The sequence below is a fragment of the Pelobates fuscus genome, chromosome 3, assembly GCF_036172605.1.
Source record: "Pelobates fuscus isolate aPelFus1 chromosome 3, aPelFus1.pri, whole genome shotgun sequence".
NCBI lineage: Eukaryota > Metazoa > Chordata > Amphibia > Anura > Pelobatidae > Pelobates > Pelobates fuscus.
Window position 1 is genome coordinate 149,411,205 of NC_086319.1, and position 7,343 is coordinate 149,418,547.

Genomic DNA, 7,343 nt, shown 5'->3' on the forward strand with positions numbered 1-7,343 from the left:
CAGGCAGGCAACTGCTCTTCTATTACAGTGAAAACAAATTATTTCTTTTAAATCTAAAGCTTAACCTATTGTTAAAACAGATATGAGTGGTGGCACTGACTGTGCAAATGGACAAGGCATCCAACCAGACACAGAAGCTGGCAGGCAGGCAACTGCTCTTCTATTACAGTGAAAAAAAATTATTTCTTTTAAATCTAAAGCTTAACCTATTGTTAAAACAGATATGAGTGATGGCACTGACTGTGCAAATGGGCAAGGCATCCAACCTGACACAGAAGCTGGAAGGCAGGCAACTGCTCTTCTATTACAGTGAAAAAAAAATATTTCTTTTAAATCTAAAGCTTAACCTATTGTTAAAACAGATATGAGTGGTGGCACTGACTGTGCAAATGGGCAAGGCATCCAACCTGACACAGAAGCTGGCAGGCAGGCAACTGCTCTTCTATTACAGTGAAAACAAATTATTTCTTTTAAATCTAAAGCTTAACCTATTGTTAAAACAGGTATGAGTGGTGGCACTGACTGTGCAAATGGGCAAGGCATCCAACCTGACACAGAAGCTGGCAGGCAGGCAACTGCTCTTCTATTACAGTGAAAAAAAAGTATTTATTTTAAATCTAAAGCTTAACCTATTGTTAAAACAGATATGAGTGGTGGCACTGACTGTGCAAATGGGCAAGGCATCCAACCTGACACAGAAGCTGGCAGGCAGGCAACTGCTCTTCTATTACAGTGAAAAAAAATTATTTATTTTAAATCTAAAGCTTAACCTATTGTTAAAACAGATATGAGTGGTGGCACTGACTGTGCAAATGGGCAAGGCATCCAACCTGACACAGAAGCTGGCAGGCAGGCAACTGCTCTTCTATTACAGTGAAAACAAATTATTTCTTTTAAATCTAAAGCTTAACCTATTGTTAAAACAGGTATGAGTGGTGGCACTGACTGTGCAAATGGGCAAGGCATCCAACCTGACACAGAAGCTGGCAGGCAGGCAACTGTTCTTCTATTACTGTGAAAAAAAAGTATTTCTTTTAAATCTAAAGCTTAACCTATTGTTAAAACAGATATGAGTGGTGGCACTGACTGTGCAAATGGGCAAGGCATCCAACCTGACACAGAAGCTGGCAGGCAGGCAACTGCTCTTCTATAACAGTGAAAAAAAAATATTTCTTTTAAATCTAAAGCTTAACCTATTGTTAAAACAGATATGAGTGGTTGCACTGACTGTGCATATGGGCAAGGCATCCAACCTGACACAGAAGCTGGCAGGCAGGCAACTGCTCTTCTATTACAGTGAAAACAAATTATTTCTTTTAAATCTAAAGCTTAACCTATTGTTAAAACAGATATGAGTGGTGGCACTGACTGTGCAAATGGGCAAGGCATCCAACCTGACACAGAAGCTGGCAGGCAGGCAACTGCTCTTCTATTACAGTGAAAAAAAATATTTCTTTTAAATCTAAAGCTTAACCTATTGTTAAAACAGATATGAGTGTTGGCACTGGGCAAGTAGGCACAGTATCCAATGTGAACCTCACACAGAAGCTGGCAGGCAGGCACCTGCAATTACATTACACAGGAAAAAAAAAAAAAAAGCAGCCTGATGTTATAGCCCTAAAAAGGGCTTTTTGGGGTGCTGTCCTTACAGCAGAGATCAGATGAGTCCTTCAGGATTGTAGTGGACACTGAATACCCTAGCCTAGCTATCAATTTCCCTATCTAATCAGCAGCAGCTAAACTTTCCCTCCTCTCACTAAGCATGCAGCTTCAGAATGAATCGAAAATGGATGCTGGGAGGGAGGTTGGATGGTGTGGAAGGGAGGGAGTGCTGCTGATTGGCTGGAATGTGTCTGCTGACCGAGAGGCACAGGGTCAAAGTTTGCCCAATGATGACGAATAGGGGGCGGATCGAACTGCGCATGTGTCCGCGAACACGCTAAGTTCGCCAGGAACTGTTCGCCGGCGGACAGTTCGGTACATCACTATACTTTACTTACAAATTGAGTCTAACTTGAAACATTTATACTAACACCTACTTTCAGTTCTGAGCAATTTTCAATCAGAGAGCAAGCATTTATCTACATTATCATCTATTTCTTCAATATGTACCATTGATACACTATTTGTTACCTAGACAACTATATCATGTGGCACACTAATACATTGAAAGGTGTGTGATTATCCACATGCATGACGACTTTCACCAGCTACACACTAGCACCTGACCACCCAAAGTGGGGTGGGTAAATTTTTTATCCTTTCTTTTCTTAAAAATTGCTTCACTTTTGAAGAAAGTTCAATAGTTGAACTGAAACGTCCCTATCTATTTTTTGTCACGCAAGCATAATGGCATAAAGATTTTACTGTAAAATTTTGGTGAGTGCTGGTACATTGTGGATAGATACATATATAATGCTTTAGTAATCAGCAAGTAAATGAGAAAATCACGTTATTGCTGCCACTCCCTAATCTATACTTCTGCTGACTTCTTCATAGAATGCAGTTCAGTTAGTTTGACTGAATTTCACATGGCAAAGGATCTATTTACTTAACTTTAATTGCTGTAGTACTTAAGCCTGTGTCAACCAGTCACGTGTTTGTGTAGTGCTTTTTTTAAGTTTTGTAATGTCATTTTTTTTTTACTTTTAGTTCATTCAACATCTGTGTGTTTTACTCTGGTGCTTTGTCACCTCAGGTCATTTCATGATCATTTCATTAAGATACAGTCTTTAGGAAATATGCATGGGGACTACATTGGAATATCATGAAAATCCCAATGCAATCAAAAGATATCAAAATACCAAATAGAAACTAATTTGACTTATTGCCAAAGTCCAAGTTGACAAAAGTTGATGAAAGCGACAACTATTAAAAAAAGGCAGCTCTTGCACATTGCGAGACTTGGTCTGTGGACAATGCCATGGTACAGCAGTGATGCAGGTTCCTAGTGCGTAAAGTGCCAGGAGAAGAAGAATTTTCCCATTCCAACATGAATGTAGGTCTACCTACTTTCAAGGAGAAGTAAGAGCAGCTCCTTGATATGTTCTTTGATGGTATATAAAATGGAAACAATGGGACAATCGAGGTTAATCAGGCCCAAACTGGCCATCACCAGCCTTGATGTGTGTCATGTCCAGTCAGTGACCCAGAGGCACTTAAATCAACAGAGCGGAGAGGACAACCTATGGTCTTCAATCGTCAGCTCCGTCAGGTTCCTCTTGCAAGCTTGGAGCTTTGCCATGGCTACCACGGCAAAGCTTTGACATGCCAGTAAACTCTACCTGGAGGAACTGCATGTGAGCACAACCATTGGGGCTTGTAATGTCCCCCTCCCCGGCCAGAGGTAAGAATGAAGGGGGGATAAAAAGTGAATTTATCTTTTTTATTAAAAATGATATAATATATAGTAATATAATATATATGCTTTGCTCCCATCTGGCCCCCCACAGACATATACACTCAATACATTATGCCCTACACACATACTCTCTACAGCCCCTACACATATTGCATAACCTTTACACACATACACTACAGACTCTATGCACACACTCACTACATTCCCTTTACACACTATGCTCTGTATACACACATTCTCTCATTCTCTACAGTCCGTAGCCACACATGTTACACCACAAACACAACATGACTGAAACCGACCTATATACACAAAATATCAGCTTACTCTATGCACACGCAATCCCACAAGCAGCCTCCAAACACATTCACAATACGCTTTCCTGGTCCTTTTGTTCTCTGGTATCCTACTTATGGAAACACCAGAGACAAGTCACAACAAAATGTTATTAAATTTGCTTGCACTGCACAGAACAAATACAGGGCCTTCTTCTCATACAAGAGCTCTTCAGCAGGCCTCTACTCATGGTCTGCTCTGTTTAGCATTAAACCAGCATGCAGGTTACCATGGCAATGGCATTCAAATTTAAAAAGGGGGTACATAGTGCAGATATCTCATTCATATAGTATAATAATTACATTCTTCCTTTCCCCGGTGTAGTTTGAAATAATACCTTGTGTCAATTATGTGTTGGATGTTTGTTATTCAGTTTCATATGTGCACAAAGATTCAATTCAATGCTCTTTACTTCAAAAAATATAATATTAATAAAAATATTAATTAGGGGAGCGGAGCTTGGAGCCGGAGCTGAATGGTCGCCATATCCATTCACTCCTGAGACAGCTGCTAAGAACCTGCAAACATCAGTACCATTTACACCATCCAGCCCTAAAACATCCTGATCCAGAACCAGGACTCTACTCTGCATCTGTAGATGCCTTTCTTTCAGAGTCCAAAGCCCGGAAGACCGAAACGCAAGGCTCGGGCCTTCCTGCTACCGGCCTTCCGCGATCTGGATTACCTCCCTGGTGGGGCATCAGCAGGCACAATCAAAAATGGGCGCCGCGGAGGAGCCAGCCACACGACCACCACCTTGCATGGTAGCCCACTCTCCCACACAGCCCATGTCCGACGCACTGCAGGTCCAGCTGCCAGCCCTGGTGACCCCAGATGACAATTCCCTCACAACCAAAAGGGACTTACAAAACTGGGTGCAAGAAATCCAGAAAATGCACTCAAAAGACATAGGGACCCTTATGGTCGACGTGCAAAATATTACAGACCGCGTCAGGGTGACGGAGGAAAAAATAATAGACATCCACAACGACATGACCCTATGAAAGACAACATGCAGCAATTACATACAGCGCAACAAGCACTCTCCCTGCAGCTGTCCACCCAAGAAGATTGTACACTGCACAACCACGTTAAAAATGTGTGGTATCCCAGGAGATGTAACAACAGATGTACTGCCACATTATATAAGATGACTCCTGGCTACTATATAAGATGACCTCCTGCTGCGGCCCAGAAAATCACACTGGATGGGATATATCGACTCCCGACACCGACTAATGCACCTGCCGGGGATGGCAGAGACGTTATCCTTTGCTGCACCACTTTTCAAGACATAAAACCAAATCAGGATGGCATTTCGAGGTAAAACACCTCTGGCATTTGAGAATTCACACTTAATCTTCTTCCAAAACTTAACCCGAGCCACACTCCAGGGGCTCAAGTCTTTGAGTCACCTCACCAACCGCCTACGCACCACAGGGATACCATACCGTTGGGGACAGCCAAGATCCCTTACAGTGACCCACAATGAAAGACTACACAAGATCTATGCTGGGGCAGACGTTCCTGCTATGATGCTCAAGTTGGGGCTCACGACTGCTTCCACAGAGACACCTCAGCAGACCACGTCCTGGAACCCGGCCACTTCAGTGCCCTTTGTCCCATGGGCAGCAGCAGCAACAGGCCCAGTTAAATTACTGGACTCATGGTTGCAAATACCTCTGAAAGTAACAAGGGCTATGGCACAGCTTATATATGCTCAAGTTATGTTTTGTTCTCTTCTTCAGTATGTGGTTAATAATTTTCAATATCATTTTTGTTTCTCATTACAACTGTTGTCCTGCAGCTCTTCTTCACCCGGCCTTGGCAAGTGCCATGGCATTATTTGAAGTTACATGTTGGCTAATCGCATACTGGGGCAAAAGCCTGGGAGCACTTGCTTGCACTGTTACCTGCTCTTGTAACGTGACATGTTATAAAATGTAAAAAATGTGTGCAGTACCACATGACAAGTTATATGATTCGTTTAAACCTGTATTATGACACGAAACATTCCTTACTTTTGTCAATGCAACTTATGCTATGTCATCATGCACGTACAAAATAAAGAATTAAAACAATATTGTGACGAACCCATCTGTATAGACTTATATTGCTGGTTCGTCTGTTTGCCTTGATTTCGTGGATTTCCTGTCCGTATGCCCTTGTTCGTATGTTTTCCCTAATACCGATTGAAACTACCGAACAAACGGCCACCCAGGAGAGGAGTGTGCTGTTCGTTAACACATTGACCACAATTAGAACGTTGCGGTTAACCGCAGACACCTCTCCATTCCATTCGTACGGGTGGTCGTCGTTCGTATGCCGACCACTAGGCGGCGGCCATTTTGGGACACGAGGAGAATCAGCGGTGTTCGGTGCAAAACCTATGGAACTAAAAACGGATACTTTATCTGCCGAACACCGCTGGAGGCTGCCGCCCGCCTTCTATTTCGTTGAGGCGTACGAACACCGGCTAGTTCGGGAGTTTCTATCCTTCGTATGGACTTTACTCAGATAGCCGTCCCATGGAGTCATTTGTATACCGAAGGACTTGTGAGAGACTTTGACTCCATGGCAATCGAACTATGTACATCGGATCTGAGCGCTATTCGGTAGGAATATGCCCTCAGATCCAGGCTATCTGGGGATACGTTACACGAACCATATGCAATCGGTATTTCTGACTTTATGTATTTTATTGTATTTTTCTTATTATGTTTTAAAATGGCGATGGTCTCTATCCTTGGAGATAATTAGGTTCCTTCCTAATTATCTCCGGGATAGAGAAGAAGGATTTATGGGTAAAATGGGAAGGGCTTATATTGAAGCCACTGCGATTGGCTACTGTCCAATATGTTTTACAGTCTTCCACAAGGTCCCCTAGGGGAGTGTCCACCTTGTGGAGACCCGCATAAATACCGGGCAGGTAGCCCCCATTAAACACATTCCTGTTTGACCTTCAAGACGGAGCTTGGTCTCGTTTGTGGAGGGATTTACTATTGGGACAGCGTTTTCGTTTATTTCTAGCTGTGAAAGGATTTCGGATGGATTGATCGGGAGTTGCCGTGTTCGTATGCTCCGTTCGGGAGTTTTATGATCGGCTGGACTAAAACTGCATTTCTGGAGAAAGGGGATTATCTACTAAACGGCGGCTTCAGTCCCCTTGGCGGTGAGTGTCGTAACAATTGGTGGCAAGCGACGGGTTGAATCCCACTGCCCTGAAGACCAGCTACACACCCCAGATTGGAAATGCAGTATGAAGAATTAAGGCGTGCTACCCTTAAAGATATTTTGGAACGCAGAGGACGATCAGCAAGTAATCTCAAGAAAAGGGAGATTATCACTATATTGTTGGAGATGGATGCAGCACAGGGAATGGAGAGAGCTAATGTGCCTGGCCTGCTGGATCTAACACCCGAGGAGATACAGTTTAACCGGGCAGTTCAGATAAGGCTGGCACACTTTGGCCCCAACCCTGCAGCGGATATTGTGGTGCAAGTACAAGCCGCAGTAGCAGCACAACAGGCTCTCCAGGGAAGAGGAGCTTATAATAATAATTGAAGGAAAAAGGTACCATTTGCTGCTTTTAGAAATTTTGTTGAGACTGAAGGAGAGATAGACCGGTTCCTGGCTGACTTTGAAA